The sequence below is a fragment of the Orycteropus afer genome, unplaced genomic scaffold (genome assembly GCF_000298275.1).
Source record: "Orycteropus afer afer isolate SDZICR_OR568_19922 unplaced genomic scaffold, OryAfe1.0 scaffold00081, whole genome shotgun sequence".
Taxonomy (NCBI): Eukaryota; Metazoa; Chordata; class Mammalia; order Tubulidentata; family Orycteropodidae; genus Orycteropus; species Orycteropus afer.
Genome location: NW_006921668.1, coordinates 6,476,538 through 6,503,689, shown reverse-complemented (window position 1 = coordinate 6,503,689; position 27,152 = coordinate 6,476,538).

Sequence of the window (27,152 nt, the reverse complement as noted above, 5' to 3'; positions counted from 1 at the left end):
CATAATGGGGTTATGAAAGACACACCGCCTCTGTAATTTCCTGAAGTTCAGCTTTAGAACAAGCTGTTTCTTTTATGTACAAAGCTAGCAATTCACAGGTCCCGGTTGAAATGTATTTTTTTTTGTTGTTGTTGTTATTGGTAGGTTTCAAAGATGTGGCATTTGTATTTCCCTTAATTAGATTTAAGATTTTAGTCATACAGTGAGTTCTCTTTGTACCCAAATGTATTTATTTGGCAGATGCTTTATTTAGTGATGCTCATTCTATACTGTGAATAACCAACAAAAGTCCTAACGTGCTAGCACTCCAATACCTTTTTTTTTTTTTCCTTTTGAAAACAGAAGCAAAGAAATCAGAGGAGATTTATGGAGAGTGGCCTAAATTTAAGCCTATGTATTAGGAAGCACCTTTCCTATTTGCACAGCTAAACATCTCTGTGTTTTATTTTATATGAAGGGGTACATAGACAGATAGCTCCAAGTTTGAAACACGCATTAGGATGTTTCTATAAAAATACATTACACAATCAGCATTCATAGAGGGCTGCCAGCTCTGGCAGACTTGCGTGCCCATGGGTCATCCCTGGGGGACAGACTGTATATAAATACCAACTGCCAGTTCACAGTTTGTGCAAATATAAACTCTGTTAGGCCAAGATAACATGTATATAGTGTGACATGGCAGTACCTAGCTATGTAACTTGTGGACCTGATATATCTAGACTTCGACATCACTAAAGCAGTGCACTATTTGCAGACAAATTGGTAAAAGGGCAATCACTGTAAGAAATGTGGCGTTAAAAAGAAAAAAGAACAATAATAATACTGGCCCTCTACAAGGCCATATAGGGAAGAAAGAACTGTGTGAAGTCTGCATAGCTTGGGCATCCTTCTGTTTCCTGAAGCATTTAATGAGAAAAAATAAAATGCTTTGGCCCCTGCATCTGGTTCTTTTTTCATGCTGTTGAGCCTTTCCAACTTATGGCAATCCCATGTGTATCAAAGTGGAACTGTGCTCCCTAGGGTTTTCTATGGATGATTTTTTTGGAAGTAGATCACCAGGCCTTTCTTCTGAGGTGCCTCTGAATGTACTTGAACCTTTAATCTTTGGGTGATCAGCCAAGAATATTAAGCATTAGTATGTGCTTAATACTAAACAAACAAGCACAAACCAACTGGCATGGGGTCGATTCCAACTATGGTGACCCCATGTGTATCAGTGGAGAACTATGCTCCATGGAATTTGGAATGATTGATTTTTTGAAAGCAGATTGCCAGGCCTTTCTTCAGAAGTGTCTCTTGGGGGACTCAAACCTCCAACTTTCTGGTTAGCAGCTGAGCACATTAGTAGTATGTGGTTAGTACTAGGGGCTCAATAAATATTTGTTGAAAAACTCTTGCTGCTTCTAATTCCTCTAATGCAAATCTGTGCCACTTCTTTCCTCCAAAGCCACTGTCACTGACCCAATTCACACATTGTCACTTTGGGAGAGGTGATTATAATAGCCTCCCAATTGGCTTTTTTTAAAGTCAACAGTCTCCTCCCTCCAATCTGGTATTCCAGGATCTGTTCCTTAATAATTTCTTCATCTGGCACTTGAATCTCTCACTCTCCATAGGTTCTAGTGAAACTATTTCCTAAATACTTTCCATATTCTCCCACCCCTAACAGCTGTACGTACCATTTCTCCCAGCTGTAGGATCAACTTTACTCCATATCCAAGTTGGTTATCCTTGGAGATACAATTTGAAGACCAGGGTTTTCCGATTGGACATTTTTCTTCTCCCTAGAAATCTTCTTGCCCTCCTGGACATTCCAGAGCTTTTTCTTAGAGGCACTTAAAATTTCTGTTTTATAATATAATTGTTTACAGATTCCCTTCATCAGCTGTTTTCCTGAGGGCAAGAGTTCATACCTTATTTATCTTCCTTGTCCACAGTAACACTCATAAGACTCTTGCCCATCTATTTTTTTCGTTGGCAGTTTTACCTCATCAGAAATATGATTTCTGAATCTATATCTCTCACTAGGATTTCTCTTCTGATAGCTTATATATAGGGAATCAGGTAGGGTTGGTAGTGCAGTGGTTAAGCACTAGGCTGGTAACTGAAAGGTCTACGTTCAAACCCATCAGCCACTCTGTGGAAGAAAGATGTGACAGTCTACTTCTGTAAAGAATTATTGCCTTGGAATCCCGTGGGGCAGTTGTATTCTGTCCTATGGGGTCCCTTTGAGTCAGAATTGACTCAACAGTCATGGGCTTAGGTTTTGGTATGTTGTATCTGGAAAATTTCATTCAAGATTATTTTAATATAAAATTTTTGCTTTCCCTTGACCCACCAGCCACTCCTAAGAAGGAAGATTGAGCAATCTACTTCTGTAATGACACCACCTGGGAAACCCAAAGAGGGGTTACTGTGAGTAGGATCTGACTCAATGGCAGTGAGTTTTTTTTTTTTTTTTTAGACATGTGTGAGGTTCCTCTGATGTCTTTGGAGACAATTAGGTACAGAGTAAATCTTTGAGCAAAGCATCATGCATTTTAACAGCATCCAGAAAAATCAAGTGTGTTGCTCTAGGATGTTTGAGTACGTTAGAAACTCTGTTAATCCCACAATTCAGAGTAGAATTTCAAAGATAAGAGGAAGTAGGATATCGGAGAAGAGGTTGTTGTTGTTCTTGTTGTTAGGTCCCATTGAGTTTGCTCTGACTCGTAGAGACCCTATGTACAACAGAATGAAACACTACCTGGTCCTGCACCAGCCTCACAATCCTTGTTATACCTCAGCCAATCGTTGCAGCCACTGTGTCAATCCATCTCCTTGAGAGCCTTCCTCTTTTTCACTGACTCTCCACTTTACCAAGCATGAGATCCTTCTCCAGGGAATGGTCTCTTCTGACAACATGACCAAAGTAGCTCAGACAAAGTCTGGCCATTCTTGCTTCCAAGGAGCATTCTGGCGGTACTTCCTGGACAATTTGCTCGTCTTCCTAGCAGTCCACGGTACTTTCAATATTCTTTGCCAACATCACAGCTCAAAAACATCCACTCTTCTTTGGTCTTTCTTATTCATTGCCCAGCTTTCACATGCATTTGAGGCTTGGTTAGGTGCACCTTAGCCGTCAGAGATGTCTTTGCTGTTCAGCACTTTAAAGAGGTGTTTTTTTTTTTTTTTTCCCAGCAGATTTGCCCAGTGCAATGTGAAGTCTGATTTCTTGACTGCTGCTTCCATGGGTGTTGATTGTGGACCCAAGTAATATGAAATCTTTGCCAACTTCAATCTTTTATCCCTTTATCATAATGCTTCTTATTGGTCCAATTGGGAAGATTTTTGTTTTCTTTATGTTGAGGTGTAATCCATACTGTAGACAGTAGTCCTTAATCTTCATCAGTAGACAAGAGTTTAAGATCATTGAAACACATGCATTTGTTGCCATTTCACACAACATACATCAGCAAGCCAGGTTTTTTTTGTGTCTAAATACTGCCTGGGTCTGAACTACATCAATTGCGTATGATGTGTATGCAGTTAATGAAAAATCTTTTATAGTAATTAAACCCAAATAAATGAAACTATTGCTGTCTTTCAATGGAACAATAAAAAATATATATATTGCTGACAGTTTAATAGGATATCACCTGTACCAGAGGGCTGAGGACATAGTTCCTTTGATTTAGGGACTTAGAGTTGAGTTTGAAGGTAAAACAAGTATGCACCAAGTTCATATTGGTAGCATTATGTTTTCTAAATCACTTCTTGATGTGCCATTCTCTCCTTAAAAAAATCCAGTGTGTCCCCATTGCCTGTAACACTGAGACACCTGATCTCTTCTTAACTCCCAACCCGTTGTCTTCAAGCCTGTCTCTGATGACTTCTCCAGTTAATCCATCTGCCTATCAGCTGCCAAACTCACTTTAGGCTTCTTCACCCTCTCTCTTATTCTCTACCTGTCTAAAACCTACTCATCCATAACCACCAACTCAAATTCCATCTCTTTTGTGGAGAAGCTCCCTTGACCATATCTGTTAGAAATTCTTTCTCCTTAACCACTCTAGATCCTATTGTATACATCGTTGCCACTTTTTACTATTACCTTATGTAGTTTTGAGCTGTAGAGACATTACCTCACCTTCCTAATTAGATTGTAAATTTGTAGACTTAGGCCTTCATCTTTTACTTCCTGGAATTACTCACAGTAAGGGGGAAGGGAAACAAACATTTACTGAGTTTCACTGTGTGCCAGGTACTGTGTTAGATTCATTATATTTATCACCTTGTTTAATTCTCACAACAACCCTAGGAGTTATATATTATTAACTCATGAGGAAGAGATGAGGAAGCCAAGGTTCACTGAGGTTACCCAACATCAGATAGCTACTAAATTCAGTTAATATTTTAGCCTAGTCCTATCTGTAAGGAGTTCTGTTGCTGTAGTGGTTAAAGCAGTCAACTGCTCACCAAAAGGCCGGTGGTTCGAACCCAACAGCCGCTCCATGGGAGAAAGATGAAGCAGTTTGCTTCTATAAAGATTTTCAGCCTTGGAAACCCTATGGAGCAGTTCATTTCTGTCTTGTAGGGTCACTATGAGTTGGAATCAACTCAGTGTCCATGGATTTTCAGTCCTATCTGTCTTCAAAGCTCTGGTGGTATAGTGGCTAAGGCATTTGGCTGCTAACCAGAAGGTCAGTGGTTTGAGCGCACCAGCCACTCCATAGGCAATCTACTTCCACAAAGATTTACTGCCTTGGAAATCCAATGGGGGTCGCTATGAGTGGAATTGATTCAATTGCAGTGAGTTTGGTGTCTTCAAAGTACCTGGTTCTCCTGTATTTTTTACACATATCACATATTTATTGTAATAGAATTTTTCATCCATTTATCACCTCTAAGTACAATTCCTATGGTAAATAGGTTGGCATTTAATTATTTTCTGATTGTTTAAAGTACACTGCTATTATCTTTCTAAATAGATTGTCAACCTTTCTGGGACATGGCTCATACTTTGTGTGTGCATATGTATTGTTCTGTACACATAAAGAAAAGCAGTTGTTGTAGACTTGATTTTGACTCATGGAGACACCATTTGTGTTAGAATAGAACTGTGTTCCATAGGGTTTTCAATGGCTAATTGTTCAGAAGTAGATTGCCAGACCTTTCTTGAGATGTGCCTCTAAGTAGACCGAAACTACCAACTTTTGGTTAGCAGCCAAGCATGTTAACCATTTGCATCAGCTAGGGACTCTCATACAAATAAAGAACCCTTGATATATTCTTAGGAGCTCTGGTAGGGTAGTGCCTAAGGCACTTGACTGCTAACCAGAAGGTTGGCAGTTCAAACCCACCAGCCATTCCTTGGAAGAATGGTTGGGCAACCTACTTCTGTAGTGATACCGCCTCGGAAACCCAAGGAGGGGTCACTATGAGTCAGGTCTGACTCAATGGCAAATAACAACAAAAATGTTATATTCTTACAGAGTGCTTGGCTATTGGCAGACTTCAAAACTGAACTGTAAGAAATAGTCTTTTGGTGTTCAAAACTCCTCTTAGCCCCAATTATATTTACACAGGCTAGATTTATTTTGCCATTCCATGTTTAAAATAAAAGGTCTAGAAACTAATGTTTATTGACTTTTGAAACAGATCTAAATCTCCTGCAAATCTAGATCCCAAGAAAATCCAAGCAATATAAAATAAACTGATAGTAAGAGAGCAAAAAGTTATATTTCTGTTAATTAGTCCTTTTTGAAAGTATTTTATGATGCTTATATATTGGTCAAAGAGTTCTAATAGTGTAGTGGTTAAGGCATTTGGCTACTAACCATAAGGTTGGTGGTTTGAACCCACCAGTTGCTCCATGGAAGAAAGATGAGACAGTCTGAATCCATAAAGATTTACAGGCTTGAAAACCCAATAGGAATTGCTATGAGTAGGAATCGACTCCATGGCAGTGGGTTTTGTTTGGTTTTTGTATATATTGGTCCATGGTAAGCTTTGTGGCATCCACATTAATGTGTTCCAAATGCATATGTGGTATTAACTCTAATTTTATTGCCTTCCTGGTATTTAGATTCTCCCCTAGTTTAGTCCCATGTACAAATTCTTCCCTATGTAAGATTCACTCATTATTTTGGGCTCTTTTAGCCTGGAACTAACAATGCAGGCTAAACTTTGGAGTTCCTGGGAAGACTTAGTAATCCAGAGAATGATGGGTGAGGCAAGGTCTTGAACAGCATGTGGAAGTTCACCATGACAGGACAACAACTTGTCCATATTATTTACAATGATTCCCCCCCACACACCGGACTAGATAAGGGAGAGATAAATGGATGAAGCCACTGCTATAGCCACGACAGAAGTGCAATTTGCAATTCTGCAGAGAATTTTTTTTTTTTTTTTTTGAGAATCGCAAAAGGCTGCATATACGGATGGTGATTTATTATTTTATATCATCCAAATCTTAAGGACACCAATAAATTTTTAAGAGCTTGTCTATTTCCAAGGCGTGCAGAACTGATGATTCTATATTTATCTCAATATATAATTAATAATAACTTATAAGTAATGGATTTCATGCTCTGCAGAAAAATTACTGGCCTTTATTTTCTTTCTTCCTCTCTCTCTCTCCCTCTCTTTGTGTGTGTGTGTATGTGTGTGTGTGAAGTACTGGTTGGGGGTTGGGGTTTTGCACGGTGACTTCCATGACACCCAATTTGGCATATTATACTGTCACAATGAGCTCATGATTTCAGGTGAGGAATAAGCAGGAGCACATGAACCCTCAAGCAAAAGAGATGAAATTTTCATCTGAATGTCCTAAAGAATAAAAATGATGGAGATAAAAACAGAAAATATATGACATGGACAAAGTTGTTTCTAACTAGAACATTTTTCAAAGTTTTCTAGGGGCATCAATTGCTCTCTGAACAAATCGTTTAGTACAGAGCTCTAGTGAGAACATTAGCAAAGAATCCTCTTCTGCCTGCAATTAGATTAGTCATGCACTTGTGGGCCACAATTTATGTGATTTGTATTCCAGAAGAACCCTTGTGCCTATCTTTTCAGAAAGAAAATAAAGCACTAAAGAATGCACCAGATATCGAAGGTTTCTGTTTTTTAATAGCTCTCATTTCTCTGTTAATTTTAAAACGTTTATTTCATAAAAACAAAGATATTTAAGCATTGTAATCTACTCAAACCCCAGATTGTTTATCATTATTGCTATCATAAATGTCGTAATCACTCATCCTCTGGATGCTATGTATTTACTTTTTTGATCATCCAGCTCATAAACTCCTGAAGAGGAGAATATATTGTATGTACCTTTCTAGCCTCTAGGTATGAAGGCAGAGGTGAGTCAGTGGTAGAATTCTCACCTTCCATGTGGGAAATGCAAAACAAATGCAACACATTGCCATTGAGTAGCATCTGACTCATAAAGACTCCTCCTTGGGTTTCTGAGGTGGTATCACTACTGAAGTAGATTGCCAAACCTTCCTTCTGAGGAGTGGCTGGGGGGTTCTCAGGTTCAATTCCTGGCCAGTGCACTTCCAATGCAGCCACCACTTGCCTGTCAGTGGTAGTTTATATGTTGCTGTGATGCTGAACAAGTTTCAGTGGACTAGATGCACTAGGATGACAAGGTCTGGTGATCTACTTTAGCAAATCAGCCATTGTAATCCTCTGCATCACAAAGGTCCCATCTGCAACCCATCTAAGGGATGATGCAGGACCAGGAAGCATTTCATTCTGTTGTGCATGGGGTTGCCATGAATTGAAAGCACACAGGCACATAGCACATTATTATTTGAACATAGTAGGTCCTCTGTAAGTCATTACCTGTTTTTGATTCATTTAGGACCCACAGCAGGAAAGACACTTTGTGTGCATTTGAAAAGTGGATCTCGAGACAAGTTAGTAGTTGTTCAACCTGGTGTACTGTGTGTGATCTTGGGCTATGTCTGCACAGGGAGAATCAAGATGGTTCAAAGACGTATCACAGCTGTCAAGTTGGACCAAACTAATTAGTAAAATCTGAATGTCACTAAAATGATCTTGAATGCTCTTTCTGGATTGTGGTGGATGGCACTGCCATGTACACACACTCATCACATCAACTGTTCTGGTGAAATACTATTGTCTTAAGGATTCTTGAAGTCATTCTGCTGAAGCTATGAGAATACAATGCCATCTTTTAACACCTTCTATTTTGCTGAATTGTTTTCTTTTACTTAAAAAATAAATCTGAATAGGCTTTTGTATATGTAAAGTAAGTGATTAAATCTCAGCCTGAGGTATGCAAATTGAGACAGCCAAATTGTTTAAGTCTATGTGGGATGCCCCATATAAGGAGTTCTGGTAGTATAGTGCCTAAGGCATTTGGCTGCTAACTAGAAGGCTGGTGGTTCAAACCCAGCAACTACCCTGTGGAGGGAAGACTGGCAGTCTACTTCTGTAAAGATTTACCGCCTCAGAAACCCAAAGGGGGTCTCTATGAATCAGAATCGAATCAGTGGCAGTGAGTTTTTTTTTTTTAAATGTGGTATGCCACCTGGTTAAGGAAGTGTAACTCTCTCACCAATTAGGTGGCTCTTTCTCTGTCCCAGATACCTAATATCCTGAGAGTTTAGTACATCAGTATGATATTATATAATAAGTGCAACAATGGGCGCCTGTAAGAAGTTCAGAAATAGCACAGAAAAGGGAGAGACAATTTACTTGTGATGGCAGTATATTTAAGTATTATGTATGTTATGTGTGTATACACACATATATGTATATACACAAATATGCATACATGCATATATATATGAGAATAATATATATTATATGGCATAATTAAAACTGGTATTGATTTGAGACTGATGAGGTAATACATTTTTCTGTTGTATTTTTGACTCTTTTGGTTTCAGAATTGTTTGAAAACTTGGGTTAACCAGATCTTCAAATGATTAGCATGGCTGTTAATGAAAGAGGTAATAATTTAAGTACAGATAGTATAGATTTCTCTACGAAAAATATATGTGTTCCATATTCATGATTGATTATCTTTATATTTATGTGTTAGTAGTGAGTAATTCTGATTTGCTTATGTTTAAGAAATATATTCCTATTTAAAAAAGAAATACCATAGAAATTCCAGATAAATTTTGTTGAACATGTTCTACACTTCTACATTTCAGATTTTACTTTATGCTGTCAGTGATTTGGTTATAGTCACATGTCTCCCAAACCAAACTCACTGCCATTGAGTTGATTCCAACTCACAGCAAGCCCCATTGGGTTTCCAAGGCAGTAAATCTTTATGGAAGTAAATTGTCCCATCTTCCTACTATGGAGCAGCTGGTGGATTTGAACCACCAGCTGTCTGGTTAACAGTCAAATGCTTAGGCACTGCACCACCAGAGCTCCTTAATCACATGATTGTTGTTGTTGTTGTTATGTGCCGTTGAGTCAGATGCAACTCATAGCAACCCCTCCTTGGGCTTCCGAGGCAGTATCACTACAGAAGTAGATTGCCCAACCTTCTTCTGAGGAGTGGCTGGTGGGTTTGAACCATCAGCCTTCTGGTTAGCAGTCAAGTGCTTTAGGCACTGTTACCAGAGCTCCTAAACACATGACTAGGAACCATTTATCGAGCAGGTAGTATCACGTTTTAGGCTCTGTGCAAGAGTTAGATGATTTAGATTCTACTTCTCAAGTGTGGTCCACACATCCACTACAACAGGCAACATCAGCATCACCATGGGAGCTTGTTAGGAAGGTAGATTCTCTGGCCCTAAATCAGATCTGCAGAATCTGAATTTGCATTGAAACAAGCATCAGGATTAGAGGAAAGCTCATTAGCAACCTGCAATGTGCAGATGACACAGCCTTGCTTGCCCAAAGTGAAGACAACTTAAAGCACTACTGAAGTAAGTACTTAAAGCACTTACTGATGACTACAGCCTTCAATATGGACTACACTTCAGCATAAAGAAAACAAAAATCATCATAATTGAACCAATAAACAACATCATGATAAATAGAGAAAAGATTGAAGTTGTCAAGGATTTCATTTTACTTGGATCTACAATCAATGCCAATGGAAGCATCAGTCAAGGAAACAAATGCTATATTGCACTGGGAAAATCTGCTGCAAAAGACCCCTTGAAAATCTTAAAAAACAAAGATGTCACTTTGATGACTAAGGTAAGCCTGATCAAACCATGTCATTTAAATCACCTCATATGCATGGGAAAGTTGGACAATGAGAAAGGAAGATGGAAGAAAAATTGATGCATGTGAATTATGTTGTTGGCAAAAATATTGAATATACCACAGAATGCCAGAAGAATGAACAAATCTGTCTTGGAGGAAGTACAACTAGAATATTCCTCAGAAGCCAGGCTGTTGAGACTGCATTTCACTTACTTGGGACCTGTCATCAGGAGGGACTAATTACTGGAGAAAGATATCATCTCTGGTAAAGTAGAGGGTCAGTGTTCAAGAGGAAGACTCTCAACAAGATGGATTGACACAATGGCTGCAATAATGGGCTGAAACATAGCAAGAGTTGTGAGGATGGTGCAGGACCAGGCAACATTTCATTTTGTTATACATGGGGTTGCTAGGAGTCGGAGTTGACGTGGCACCTCACAGTAACAATGCATTCTCCATGTGATGTGTATGCACATTACAGTTTGAGAAACATTGCTTTCACACTTCATTTCTAAATTCAGTCTTTGTGTAGATTCATAAAGCTAGTGCAGGTGGTAAAGTATGGTTTTCTTTACTCAGATGCTGGTCATGTTTCCACTGTACATTTCTACCCATCACTTGTTGAAGCCCTTCTCCTTTTAATGTCTGGCTCAAATTCTAACTCTACAATGAAATCTTCCTTGATGCTTCCTGTTGCAAGCAATCTTTTCCTCTTTAAATATTTCCCAATACTTTGAATCTTCCTGTTTTTGCCATACAACACACTCTTGTCTTATACCAGTTGTGAGCATCCATGAGAATAGAAGCCATCTTATCTGTTTTGCATGGCCTATTGTACCTAGCATAGCGTCCACCATAAAATATGCACTTAATGAACACTTGAATGAATTACCAATTGTCTTTGCACTTTAAATAAAACCATTCAAGTCGATTCCAACTCACAACAATACTATAGGTCAGAGTAGAACTGCTTCATAGGGCTTCCAAGGATATAGATCATTATGGAAGCAGACTGCAACATCTTTCTCCCATAGAGTGACTGGTGGATTCAAACCACTGACCTCTCAATTTGCAGCTGAGCACTTTAATCACTGCACCACAAGTGCTCCTTGTATAGTTCTTTAGGACAAGTAAATCTGGTTTGGTATATTAAAGGCTGCTAATGGCTTCAATGTTATTACTGCCTGGTTCTCATTAATATTAATAATGATAATTCCTACCATGTGTAGAAGGTTTTATAACTTATGTTGTTGTTGTTGTTATGTGCCATCGAGTCAAACCCGACTCATAGCGACCCCTCCTTGGGTTTCTGAGGCAGTATGCTACGGAAGTAGGATTGCCCAACCTTCCTTCTGAGGAGTGGCTGGTTATAACTTATAGAGCAGTTCAATCCCAATGACCACATTTAATCCTCAATACATGCCTGCAGGATGAGGATTCCATTATCCCCATTTTACAGATATAGAACGTCATGCTTACAGAAATTAAGTGACTTGAGAAATATTACTGGGAACAATATTGAACAGAAACCTAAATTTTTGTCTCCAACCTATGTGTTCTGTCTGGGATTTTTCTGAAGTAACAACATATGGATGTATTAAATTGAGAACTATTTTCTCAAGTCATGTTTCTGGTTGTTGTTAGTTCCTTGAATCAGCTCACAACTCATAGAGACTTTGTGCACAACAGAGGGAAACACTGCCTGATCCTGTGCCATTCCCATGATCCTTTGGGAATTGGACCGTTGTGACAGAATTTTCACTGGATGATTCAGAGGTAGATCACCAGGCTCAGTGATCACTAGGCTTCTGTGGTCACTGGTGCCTATGTTGAGATGGAACTTGATCTCTGAGTGATTATGCTGATCACAGGTCCTCTCATATAAGTGAGAATTAAACTTAGTTTTAAGTCTTTAAGACTTTGGAGTTCTTAGTTACCACAGTATAATCTTGATTCTAAACTACCTTGACTTGTAAGATATCTAACAAGAATTCTCTATAGGCAGTTGGTTGAGGTAGAAAGCAAATGAGGTTCTTGATTTTATGTCCTATTCTAATTTCTTTCTCTCCTCCCCATTATTGGGATTGAGCTTCTTGTTGGTCAGGTTTTATAAAAGCAGCAGCCAGTAACATTACTGGTTTCTATCCTATCCAGGCTTAGAGTTTTAAAAGACATTTCTTCTAATTATCAAAGGGACTGAGTTTGGGATATGAAGTCAAAAGTCTTGAGTTACAATCTTGGCTCTGACTTTATGTATCTGTGTTCTAGGGAAAGTCTTTTAACTTGTCTGAACTTAATTACTGATCTACCAACTAGGTGAGTAATACCATCTACTTGTTGTTGTTGTTGTTGTTATGTGCCATCCAGTAGGACCCTACTCATAGCGACCCCTCCTTGGTTTCTGAGGCAATGTTGTTGTTGTCGTTATGTGCCATCAAGTCGGACCCGACTCATAGCGACCCCTCCTTGGGTTTCCGAGGCAGTATCACTACAGAAATAGATTGCCCCATCTTCCTTCCGAGGAGTAGCTGGTGGGTGGTAATAATTTCATATATTATCATTACTATCACATGCAAGTAAAATTTTGCTGAAAATAATTAAAAAATGTTTGCAGCAGTACATAGACAGGGAACTTCCAGAAATTTAAGCCATTTTCAGAAGAGGACATGGAACGAGGTATATCACTGCTGATGTCAGATGGATCTTGGGTGAAAGCAAAGAATACCAGAAAGATATTTTTTGTGTTTTATTGACCATGCAAAGACATTCGACTGTGTGGATCATAACAAATTATGGATAACATTGGGAAGAATAGGAATTACAGAATATTTAATTGTGCTCATGAGGAACCTGTACATAGACTAAGAGGCAGTTGTTTGAAGAGAACAAAAGGATACTTCATGGTTTAAAATCAGGAAAGTTATGTGTCAGGGTTGTATCCTTTCACAATATTTATTTGATCTGCATGCTGAGAAAATAATCCAAGAAACTGGACTATATGAAGAATGCAGCATCAGGATTGGAGGAAGATCCATTAACAACCTGTAACATGCAGATGATACAACCTTGCTTGCTGAAAGTGAAGAAGACAAGAAGACCTTACTGATAAGGATCAAAGACTACAGTTTTCAGTATGGATTATACCTCAATGTAAAGAAAATGAAAATCCTCAAAACTGGACCAATAAGCAGCATCATGATAAATGGAGAAAAGATGGCAGTTGTCAAGGATTTCATTTTACTTGGATCAATAATCAACACCCATGTAAGTAGCATCAGGAAATCAAATGATGTATTGCATTGGGCAAATCTACTGCAAAAGACGTTTTAAAACTGTCAAAGAGTAAAGGTATCACTTTAAAGACTAAGGTGTACCTGACCCAAGCCATTATCTTTTCATTAGCCTCATGTGCACATGAAAGCTGGACAGTGAATAAGGAAGACTGCAGAAGAATTTGTGCCTTTGAATTATGGTGTTGGTGAAGAATATTGAATATACCATGAACCGCCAGAAGAATGAACAAATATATCTTAGAAGAAGTTCAGCCAGAATGCTCCTTAGAAGCAAGAATGGCCAGACTTTGTCTATAATACTTTGCTCATATTATCAGAAGGGACCAGTCCCTAGAGAAAGATATGCTTGGTGTAGTACAGAAAGGGTCAGTGAAAAAGAGGAGGAGCCTCAATGTGATTGACTGACACAGTGGCTGCAAAAATGGGTTCAAGCATAGAAATGATTGTGAAGATGTTGCAGGATCAGGCAGGGTTTTATTCTGTTGTACACAGGGACACTATGAGTCGAAAGCAACTTGATGGCACCTAATAACAGCAATAACATGTGGTTGTGAATACCCAGTAAGGTACTACTTACTATGTGTAAAAGCACTTTGCATGTTTAAACAAGCTATATAGATATTAAGGAGCTCTGGTAGCACGGTGCCTAAGGCATCTAACTGCTAACCAGAAGGTTGGTGGTTCAAACCCACCAGCCACTCTGCAGAAGCAAGACTGGGCAGTTCACTTCCACAAAGATTTACCACCTCGGAAACCCAATGGGGTTCACTATGAGTTAGAATTGACTCGATGGCTCTGGGTTTGTTTTTTTGTTTTTTTGTACAGACATTAGTTATTATGACTGTAAGAATAGAATAAAAGACAAAAGTAAGATTAACTATAGATGTAAATGTCTTAAAAGCAAGTTAAATATTTTAAATAAACAACACAACAAAAACTTTTTTTAAAAAATAAAATCAAGACACAGTATTGAATAGAAATCAGAGCTAATGATAATAATTTTTCTAAAATAATAGTTCCCATTTATTGAGCACCTACCATGGGCCAGGCTTTTGCTAAATGATTTGCATATCTGAGAGTTCCCAGTTGGCACAAGCAGTTAAATGCTCAAGTACTAGCCAAAAAGTTGGTGGTTCAAACCCACTGAGAGGTGCCTCAGAAGACATTCCTGGTGATCTGCCTCTGAAAGGTCACAACCTTGAAAACCCTGTGGATCAGTTCTACTCTGCACACATGGAGTTACAAAAAGTTGCAATCAACTTAATGGCAACTAACAACAACAATGATTTCTGTATAATGACTGCTATTGACTCTCTGTTACCTTTATATGAAAATAAAATAGAATATTAGTTTAGGAAGGTAAAGAAGAGTTGATTCTATGTGTGTGTATGTTTACTTTCCTCCTAAATATACATATACGTATCTTTGAAAAAATATTATAAAGGGGCATAGTAGGACTTATTCTTGAAATATGCAGCCCATCATATCTCAGAGAGTAGCTCCAAGCAATAATTGTGGAAAAGCAAGACTATCCCCCAGGGGATATTTAAGGAGGCACTCCCTTCCACTTTGGTGCTCCTGAGAGTGAATGGCTTCTTACATTTTGCACTGTAGGCATTACTTGTCTCAATCTAGTCCTGGTCCTGTTGTCCCCATCACAGCCAAACAATTAAAAGAAAATAAATCCCTAAATCATCCCATAATACATGTAACAACTTCTTCCTTAAAAGAGCATTTGAGTCTCTACATGATTCACACAATATTTAGTGCAATTTTAAAAGAGTTTGGAATTTAGGGAAATTAAGAACACAAGACCACTATGACAGGACCCACTAAGAAATGCTGAGATGAGAGAAATTAGCACACATTATACACCCACAGGTAATTTTGATCAAAGAGCCAATAAACTTTCTCTGAATGTCTAGCCAGGGATATGCCATATTATTATTATTATTATTTTTACACAAATAACATGCATGTTGTTATTTTTATTTTTACAAACTGTGCAACCCCTCAGTGATAGTTCCTTATGTGCACTGTTGTTGTTGTTGTTATATGCCATTGAGTCGGACCCGACTCATAGCGACCCCTCCTTGGGTTTCCAAGGCAATATACACATTATATGCATGAGTGAATTGTATGAGAAAATACAGTAGACCTCTACACAGAAGATAGATTCTTTGATTTAAAGCCTTATCAGGGGATAAACCCACCACCTCTGTTTCCTGTTTCTTATGTTGTTCAGCCACTGTATTATCCTGTGGAGTATAAGCAATAGTTTTCTTTCCCTTTTCTGTATTTTCCATTTTTTTTTTCCTTTAATGAGTGTAGTGTATTATAATGAATACATTTACAATTAAAGAATGAATTGGAGCTAATCTATTGTTGGTTACTTTGGGCTCCCAAATAACTATTTCATTACTTTTGCTCTTCAAATTTTCTAAAGTCTCTCCCTGACCTTGCCTGCATCTCTTCCCACATTCACTTTCCTCTTCCACTTTCAGTCCTGAAGGGCTTCTGATCCTGCTAAGGGCCAATCCATCCCCATGTGCACTGGATCCTGTTCTCTCTTTACTTCTCTTCTGTGATTAATGGTCTATTCCTGGATCATTGCTATCAACATGTACACATGCTGTCTCTCATATTTAAACATATCTTCTTGGATTTCGTATTCCCCTTCAGCCACTATTCCATTTCTTTTCTTCCTTCACAGTCAAACTTCTTAGTAACTATTGTAGAAACTGTCTCCACTTTCTCATCTCCCATTCTCTCCTCTACACTAACCAATCAGGCTTCCTTCTAGCCCCACAGATCATTGAAACAGCTCTTGTCAAGGTCACGAGTGACCTCAATGATGCTAAACCCAATGGACACTTATCTCTTTTCATTGTATTCAAACTCTCATTAGCATTGCACACAGCTGACTGTTCCCTTTTGCTTGAAACATTTTCTTTTGTTTCCAGTATTATCCTCCTTCAAATTCCTGTTTTCTTCCCACCCCAGGGGGCATTCAGCTTTTGCCTCCTTAGCTGGCTCCTCTCTCTCTGTATAACTTGATCCTGGGACCCCTTTTCTACTGGGTGTTTAATCTCCAAGGATTCTTGGTGGTACAATGCTTATTTGCATGATCTGTAGGAACTCTGGTGGTGTAGTGCCTAAGGCATTTGACTGCTAACCAGAAGGCTGGTGGTTCAACCCCACCAGCCACTCCTGGGAAGGAAGGTTGGGCAATCTACTTCCGTAGAGATACCACCTCAGAAACCCAAGGATGGGTCTCAATGAGAGATCTGACTCGATGGCAGTGAGTTTGGTTTTTGTTATTGCAAATAAGTGTTCTGCTACTAACTGAAAGTTTGGCAGTTCAAATCCACCAAGTAGCTCTGTGGGAGGAAGAGCTGGTGATCTGCGCTGTAAAGATTACAACCAAGAAAACCCTATGAGGAAGTTCTATCACATTAGGTTACTATGGTTGTAATTACACAATGGAACCTAACAACATTTACTCCCTATCTGGGGGCAATCACAGTCAGCCACAGTTTTTGAATGCCAACTGCACATGATGCCTCCTTATTTTGCATTGCTAGCCCTGAAACCTCCCTTAATTTCAAAACTCTTATGTCCAGCCTCTAACTTGTTATTAACACTTGAATATCTAATAAGTTATTCCCATTTTCAATGTTCTACATACCAAGACCTTTTACATCTACTTCTAACTCAGGTCATGTTGTTGCTGTTGTTGTGTGCCGTTGAACCGGACCTGACTCATAGCGATCCCTCCTTGGGTTTCCGAAGCAGTATCACTACAGAAGTAGATTGCCCCATCTTCCTTCTCAGGTCATATCTTCCTTAAAACTCTCCAGAGTTATTTTGGTCTCTGCTCAAGTGTCACCTCCTCACAAAGGCTATCCCTGAGCACCTAAGTTTAAAGTTACCCTGAGTTTGTCACAATGTCCTGCTTTGTTGCCATCATTGCATTTGTCAATAATTAATGATTTTCTGTTTACTTATTTGTAAGCCCCATGAATGTTGGGACATAGTCTGTTTTGTTGATTGCCTTAGCCTCAGTTCCTTGCCCAGTGTTTGGGACATAATTTGTGTTCAATTACGCTGAATGAATTTATTCAGCAATTTATGCTTTGAGATGACTTTCTTTGCCTATGTCTACATAACACAGCTGATTCAGAGAGGATTTTTTTCTTTTTTAATTCATTTAGATACCTAGATTGATCTTTCCTAAAGTAAGTGGAACAATCATGTGAGTGCCTCATTCATGTGTATGAAAATAGTTGAGCTAGTCATGTTTTATGCAGCTTCAACTTGCTTCATGCATGTTGTATAAAAGCCAAAAGATGAACTATCATCTTTAGTGTTTGCTATATTCACCCAGTATAGTTTGCTATTCTTAAAAGAAAACATGTAGCATCACAGGAGTGGGAACCTTTATTTTTGCATGGGTTTTGTTGTCCTGATTTTCACCTAAACATTTTCAGGGTAAGATATTGGTTATTACAACCCAGATGTACATACCAGATAATTTTGAGACATGTCATGTATGATCTTCATCCCAGAAACATCCACTTATTTGCAAATTCTCTTGCCTTCATTATATAACCACAGGAGGGTCATCACTACAGAGTACAATGACTTTGTATGGCTTCATGTAATATAGCACTAAAGGTACCAAAATAAGACTTCCCCAAAGTAACTACAATAGCTCAGTTTCAAGCTGAGCCTCAAAATACCTCGGGTTAGTGTTTAGAGTAGACGGGAAGGAGATAATCCTTATGCTTTACCCCAAATGTAGACATAATCTCATTTTATTACTGTTTGTATATTACCCCTAAGCCTCAGCATTGGTGTTAACTGGTTGCTATCAAATTGGCTCTGACTCATGGCGACCCAGTGTGTGTCAGAGTACAACAGTGCTCCATTGGTTTTTTTGTGGCTGATTTTTCAGAAGTAGATCTCTAGGCCTTTCTTCCTAGGCACCTCTGGGTGGACTTGAACCCAGCCCATTGTTAACCATTTGCACCACCCAGGAACTCCCAGCCTGGTGTACAGATGGAGTGTTTCCAAGGAGTTTTCTGTCTCAGCTCCATAGAAGCTTAGTCTTCTGAAGCTCCTAAGATTTCCAAGTTATTTTTTCAAGTTATGTGCTTCTCGAGCAAATATAAGCTAAGAGTCTGTGAATGCCACATCTTCATCACTGATCCCAGTGACTGTTGCTCAGTAGAATGCACAAACACAATACATCTTTGTTTTCCCCCAGCAAATGTCCCAGGGTATATCGGGTCAGGTGCACCTTTAGCATTTGTGCTGCTACATTTGTCTGTCTGTATAAACTCCTTGCAACTGCTTGGCCCTCTGCATTGTTTTCAGAACCTTGATTCTCCTCACCATCCTCATCATCCAAATTTATTTAAGGATGAAACTATTAGAAACACAATTGGTGAATTAATGTCATAGGGACTGCTGCTGGCAGCTCATCAATTTTTGATATGCCACTCAGACAAATGAAACATAAGCCACCCAGAACAAGGGGACCTTTTGACACTTCAAAGGAAACCCCTATGGGTGGTTTCCTCTTGAAGCCACACTAAACTGGCTCGATCTCCTCAGCTGGAAGCTGCCAATGTCTCATTAACCCCTAAAAAGGCCCGGCATGAGCTTTTCTTTTCAGCTATAATTATGCCATGCACTCCTGTTATGCTGCACTGAATCGCAACACTGTCACCAGCACATTATAAACATCCACCCTAATTGAAAAGCAGATTAGACTCTTGTGTTAATTAGCCAAAAAGCCCGCCCACTTGCATGCATTATGATTGCCTCTTAAATACTGAGGATGTTGAAATCCCTCAGAAAGACAAGGCAGACTTAATTGCAATAACCTGCAAATTAAGTTTAATTTACTTTAAATTTACCGGTTTAGCAGGCTCATTTGATGGTGTTAATGTTCTAGCAAATTAATTATCTGAATTAGTCATGCCTGGTGGAGTTTTGCAGCAGAATACATTGTACAGTGGCCTATTAATAACAGACAAACAGGACAGGATTAATGAGAAGATTATGCTTGAGTTCTTAAAAAAAAAAAAAAGAGAGAATCTTGCATGAATTCAAATATAATCACCAAAGTGCAAATACAGACACAAAATATAAACAAACTGAGATTTATTACCCTCCATGGCATGCCATCTAGGAGAAACAGTAAAACATGACCAGGAAATATCAGATAGTAAGAGCCCTGTTCTAGACACTTCTGTGGATATCTCTAAACCGCAAACTGTTTCCCGTTAGCATGCTTTTTGTGAATCTTGTGGCCAGCAATTGAATGCCTTAGAATTGAATGCCTTAGAAAGGCTGCGACAGAGGTGGAACTAGCACATCAATTAGAAATTGCTTCCTCCCTGTTTACTCTATTGCCCTGTTAGTATTTTATAAAGCACTAAGATACCTTCTGGATCCCGCTTGTAACTGTTCTCTTTGGCCAGATCAGGGTAATAGCAACCGTAAATAATCAAACACAATGATTGTCTTGCTGCTCTGCTTCTCTTTGTTCCAGTAAAAACTCTGCCAAAGATGCATGTGGGAAATTTGGGTGGAATGCTTAGAAGGATGAGGATGTGGATATTGGGGGAAAATTTAGAGCATTAACAAACAGATCACCCTCTATGAGAGCAAAAACTGAATCTTATTCCTTTTGATATGGCCAGGTCCTAGGACAGGGCCTGGAACACCGTTGTTACTGTTTGCCATTGAGTCAGTTCCAGAACTGCCCTATAGGTTTCCTAGGCTGTGGTGGCACTGTGTTTAAGGCAGTGGGCTGCTAACCAAAAGTCAGCAGTTTGTACCCACCAGCCGATCCATGGGAGAGAGATGGAGCACTCTGGTTCCGTAAAGATCTACAACCCTTGGAAACCCTGTGGGGGTCACTTTGAGTTGGAATTGAATCCATGGCAGTGGGTTAATCTTTATAAGAGCTGATCGCAAGGTCTTTTCTCCTACAGAGCAGCTGGTCAGTTAGCAACCAAATGCTTAACCACTGTGCCACCAGGGTTCCTTCTGGAACATAATAGGGGCTTCTAGACATTTACTTGTTCTTTCTCTTTTTCTTCTTTTTTTTTTAGTGGATGAAACACATGATGGGTTTAGTGACAACTTCCTAAAAATTACTCAGTGTGGAGAATATTGCTGGGTACCACTCCTAGCTAACATGGAATCTCTCTGAAAATTCTGTACCAGAGCTTGTGTTGTTATAAACGGTTAGTCTTTCCCCATTTGGTTCTGAAGAGCCACAACACAGCTGAAAGAAATAGCCTCTGGGTGTCAAACTAAGAATGTTTGACTGGCTCGAACTGAGTATGGCTATGCAGTGATTGACCTCAATATCCCAGATTATTGATGGGGATGTATATGCCTAAGCCATCATTTTCTTGGAGCAGTCGCTGCTTTTGTCTTGATGCAGCCCACAGCTGTCACATGGTGGAGAGCCATTGAAAGAGCCCACATTTGCATCCTTCTTGCACTTACGCTTCTTTACTTAAAATAAAAATGTCACCACTTGAAAGAAAGGCTGAGACATTTTTTTCTTTTTCTAAAAAAATTATCTCATTGAAAGTCAGAGGTTTATGTAGTTGGAGTTGGGGGAGACATGCAGAATACGTAAACTTGCTTTATAGGATGTATTGAATTTTGGGGAAAAAATAATGAGAATAAAAATTGTTTCAATATGTTTTCTGTATTGTGTCAATGTATCACATAGCTCCTTTCTGGATTCATATTTGCTGTTAGAGTGGTTGCTCGGTTGTTGTTTTTGTTGTTGTTCTCTGTTGAATTACAATTTGCAGCAGTAAATGAAACTGGCACAAAAGCAGGTGTTATTAAAACTGGGCAGGAAAAAGACAATAACAACATAATTCCACTTTAAAGGCTGATATGTGTATGGTTGAAACGACTTTGGTTGGGACCCATAGGGAATAGAAAATACACCATAAAGAAAATGGATTTCAGTGACACATAAACAAAAGGCAAATGACTAATATATTTACATATAACATGTGGTGTATTCATTGCACACCATGGTGACAGAATTGTTTATTTCATTTATAATTTATACAGCAAAACCTTATTAAATGTGTAACTAGTTTGCCAGATGATAATATACATAGGAGATTAGGCTTCCATTATAGAATATCATTAACAACAAAAGATTTCCATTTGTGAGTTAATTTTTTTCCCCAGTCATTTCTGCGGTGTATACTCTGAATATAATCCTGCTTCTCTTCAATCATGGTGACACAGAGGTAAGAAGAAGGAAACTGTATTTCTAGAGCTCTGGTAGCATAGTGGCTAAGGTATTTGGCTGCTAACCAGAAGACTGGCAGTTCAAACCCACCAGCCACTCCTGAAAAGGAAGATTAGGCAATCTACCTTCATAGAGATAATGCCTCAGAAACCCAAGGAGGGGTCACCATGAGTCCTCTATGAGTCAGGATCCACTCAACAGCAGTGAGTTTGAGTTGGCTTTTTGGAAAGTGCTCTTTGGCCAAAATAAAAGAAAAGCTCCCTTTCTGGAAGTCCTAGAATATCAGCTTCCAGAGTACACCCACCATTATCAATATGGCTAGGTTCCAAAGACCAGGTCTTCAGGCAAAAAACTCCGTTAAGTGAGAATTTGGGTTGCATCCTGCCTTTAGCACTGGTGGCCCTCCCCATTGCTTACTGCCAATTGGGTGCCCTTGGAACATCTTGGGATGTGCCTGGTGCAGTGGGTCTCCTTCACCACCACACTCCTCCATCACTGTGGAGCCAACAGAATTTGGGGGTGGTAGGGGTGGTGGTCAAGTTTTGCTCTGGGCTTGGACACTGCTCATCCTCCGCCTGCAGCCTCCTTTCTCCCACAACTGACAGGGACCTGGGTCATCCTCTATCTTCCCAGGGCCCCTCAGCTCTGCACAGTTCCCTATCTAGCCCCCACTCCCCTTGCCTGCCTTTCCTTACCAATCTCCTTGGCACTTTCAGCCCCTCCCCCTGCCTCCCTCTGACCGTCTGAGACCTTGCATTATCCTACCGGACAGAGATGAATGGGAGAAGGCATCTCACTCCAGTGGGCTGCTGTCCCTCGTGTGGCCCAGTTGTCCTTAGGTCTCTGGTATATCATTTGAGGTAGCCCACAGAGGTGCCTGGAACCCAGCAGCAGCCCTATATGAGGCCTGGACAATCAGAAGCACTGCCTGAGAATTTTTTCTAAGTGTCTTCAATATGAATTGTTGATAAAGGAGATAGTGGATAAGTGAGAAGTAGGTGTATATACAGGACAGCTGATGGGTGCATATACTCATCCAGGTGATTTCAGAGATCCTGGAAGAGCTCTTCTCTGACAAATCGAATCTAGGCACACCAAACTCTGTGACCAGATAGTTACTGCTTCAAAGGCTAGCTGGGTCAGTGAGTAGGTGTTATACAGTGACAGTCTCACTGTGTTGCTTTTCTTCAGCTGATCCATCAGACTTGAGACTTTAAGGAAATTCCTTACACGAACGTGGTAATATATATAGTGCAAGGTGCGTGCAGTTTTGGAGATAATAATCCTTGGCAGAATATTACCTTGGCAGGATTTTTTTCTTGGCTTCCAATATAAATGTTTTATCAACATATAGCATGCTCACCGTTTCCTGTGCAATCTGTTCCTCTTGAACACACAAAACTACTCTCTTCTCATTCTCATTATTCATTTCCAGAGTTAAAAAAAAAAAAGGGGGAAATAAAACCAACCTTTAAGATTTTCCATAATATAGTGTTATTTAATGAGGATTAAACCATTTCAGAATGTAATTTCTGAATCACATTCCAAGCCAGGAAAAGGGTGTTAGTGAGGGGGTGTAGGTTGGGTGGGACTTATGGGGGAGAATGGAAGTTAAGATGGAGAAGAAATGCTTTTAAACAATAAAATGTATTTTATTTTTAAGCTTGGAGCTGTCAGCCTTCATTCCAAATAATGTATCTTGACAGTTCATAGCTACTCTTAAAAACTAGGTGAGGCTTTTGCAGTTGCAAACTAGTGTGATAAAACATGAAAATACTTTATTCAGTTAAAGTGGAAATAGCTGTTCAGCCTGGTTAAGTTGCACAGAAACCCTTTCCTCTTTAAATAATGTACTGTGCAAATACCTTGCCTGTGACACCCTAGCTGTCCACTTAATAAAAGGTCTTCTGGTAAGAACTATGTCTTAGTGCATCAAAGCATTAGTGAGTATTCCAAACCTAAAGCTAGATAGTCTTGTGTGTTCAAAAGGAGTAGGTGAGGAAGTGAATCTTACTGTTGCCAATCATAAGTGGAGAATGCAGAGAACACGTATTTATTTAGACTTTACCCTTGGCCTAAGTGAAGGCAAAGAACTACTATTCTGTTTGACATACTTTTCCATTCATTAGTTCTATAATTGCTCAAGAAGGGAAAAGGTAGTTCAAGGGGACCTTCCTTTGGGCTGCTGCTGTTGTTGTTATGTGCCGTAGAGCTGGACCTGACTCATAGCGACTCCTCCTTGGGTTTCCGAGGCAGTATCCCTACGGGAACTCTGGTAGCATAGTGCCTAAGGCATTTGACTGCTAACCAGAAGGCTGGTGGTTCAAATGCACCAGCCATTCCCCAGAAGGAAGGTTGGGCAATCTACTTCCGTAGTGATACTGTCTCGGAAACTCAAGGAGGGGTCGCTATGGGTCGGCTCAAACTCCACGGCAATGATTGTGTTTGTGTGTATCCCTAAGGAAGTAGATTGCCCCATCTTCCTTCTGAGGAGTGGCTGGTGGGTTTGAACCTCCAGCCTTCTGGTTAACAGTCAAGTGCCTTAGGCACTACGCTACCAGAGCTTCTTTTGGGCTACTAGAGAATGTCAAAATAGCAAAGAAAAGGAAAACTAGAAAAAATAGAAAGAATGATACTACTTTCTTTGATTGAAGCTCAATGTACGACAGCTGCTAAAATGATTAAAGATCCCTAGGTTCAATTCACAAATGTATAGAATCTAGAGTGTAGGACAGGATGTTGCTGATAAGACCACATCTGGACTATTGTACTTAATTTGAGGCCTGAGAGAACCAAACAAATAAGAAACTGTTTAGAGAACTGTGAAATGTTGTAATAAAATATGAAATCATGTCTCATTGGAAATAGTTAAGGGAAATGGAGAAGTTTTTCATTCAGAGAGGTTAGATTCTTCTAGTAGAAGATGGATGGATACTTAGAGGAGATTTCATAGAGGTTTTACAGTAGTTTTCTTCTTCATTAAATGATCACTGTCATCATCATTGAAACAGTAATGCCTGACACTTGCTGAGTGCTCTACAGTTTATACAGCTTTTCTTACAAATATTATCTCATTTAATCCACCCACCGTCTTGAAAAGAATTATTATGATCTGTATTTTAGGATGAAAAAATGGATTCAAAGCAATTAAGTTACTTGTTCAGGGTAGTTCAGATAATAAATGGCAGACTTGGGACTCCAGGTTCACTGACCCCAAATTAGAATGGGTACTGAACCAGATTATCTATGGGATTCTTTTAATTGCTGCCAAGTCAGAGCCAACTCATAGTGACTTCTCCTTGGGTTTCCGAGGTGATGTCACTACAGAAGTAGATTGCTCAACTTTCCTTCCCAGGAGTGTCTGGTGGGTTTGAACCACTAGCCTTCTGGTTAGCAGTCAAATGCCTTAGGCACTGCACCACCAGAAAGAGCTCCCTTTAATTCCTTAGTTTTTATAATTTTAAGAAACTTGGAGGTTTAGGAAAATGCTCTTCTTGTTCACCTGTTTATCGAGGCAAACACGTACTACTAAGTGTCAAAAACTAGGCATGTAATGAGTCAACTCCATTGAGTACCTTACCCAGTGAAGGGGAACCAAGAAATTAGATCAGTTAAAACGGGAAGCGTAGATAAGTGGTGTGGAGACTTAAAGTGGTAATTAACTCTGAGGAGGAAGGTTGAGGAAAAGCATTACAGAGAAAGTTATATTTGAGCTGTGTCATGATGGCTGAAAAGAGGAAGAAAAGACCTAGTGGGAGCTGGCAGGCAATACAGGCTGAATCCTTTGAATGTCCTTGGGATTTGTACTCAGTCTATTTATTTGCACCTTTGTAGGATGACCAGTTCCTCCCAGTTTGCCCAAGATTTTCCTCGTTTTAACAATGAAAGTCCCATATCCCTGGAAGCCTCATTTCTAAGCAAACCAGAATGGTTGGACATTCTACTTTATAAGGTTAATACTGGACATACCAGTGGTGGTACAAGGCATATGGAAGGTTCCAACCAGAAGTGGGCTTTGGTAGTATGAAGGATAGGATGTGATTAAGGTATATTTGTTATTGATAAAATTATCTTCTTAATTCTATTTTTTTTTGGTCTATTGTCATAAAAACTAAATGCCAAGTGACCTGTGAATATGCAGTTGGTCCTAGCAAGAAAAAATAAAAAACAAAAACCCCAGCTGATCCTAGGTTAGTTAGTTCAATAGCATGGGCCAAATTTGATCTTTATCACTTAGTTCCTAACACCAGGCAAAATATGAATGATTGTGTATAGCAGATAGATATTATAGGTAATATGTAGGAGATGTAGGAGGCTCCAATAACATGCATCTGTAACTTGGGAGCAAATTTAGGAGATGGCCACTGTTATTGATTGAATTGTGTCCTCAAAAATATATGTTGCAAATCCTGACACCTATACCTGTGGTTATAATTCTATTTGGTAATGGATTTTCTTTGTTATATTAATGGGGCAATATTAGTGTAGACTGTGTCTGAAATCAATCTGTTTTGAAATATAAAAGAGATTAAACAAACAATCAAGAAGCAGAGACAAAGGGAGATAAATGGCACACCACAGGAAAACACCAAAGAACCAAGGACCTTCATCCAGAACTGACAGAGAAAGATTTTCCTAGAGCCAAAACCAATGTAGACTCACTGCCATTGAGTTAATTCTGACTCATAGCAACCCCTATTGGGTTTCTGAGGCTGTAAATCTTTATTGAAGTAGATCACCCCATCTTCTGCAGAGTGGCTGGTGGGTTTGAACCACTGACCTGGTTAGCAGCCAAATGCCTTATCCACTACATCACCAGAGCTCTTTATTTTCTGGAGCAATCACCCAGAATTCAGACTTCTAGCCTCCTAAACTGTGAGAGAATAAATTTCTGTTTGTTAAAGCCTTTATTACTGATGTCAGATGGATCTTGGCTGAAGGCAAAGAGTACCAGAAAGATGTTTACCTGTGTTTTATTGACTATGCAAAGATATTTGACTGTTTGGATTATAGCAATTATGGACAACATTACAAAGAATGGGAATTCCAGAGCACTTAATTGTATGCGTGAGGAACGTGTACATAGAACAAGAGGCAGTCATTCAAACGGAATAAAGGAACACTGAATGGAAAGGTTTGCATCAGGGTTGTATCCTTTCACTATACTCATTCAATCTGTATTCAGAGCACATAATCAGAGAAACTGGACTATATGAAGAAAGTAACATCAAGACTGAAGGAAGACTCGTTAACAACCTGCTATATGCAGATGAGGAGCTCTGGTAGCGTAGTGTCTAAGGCACTTGACTGCTAACCAGAAGGCTGGCAGTTCAAACCCATCAGCCACTCCTCAG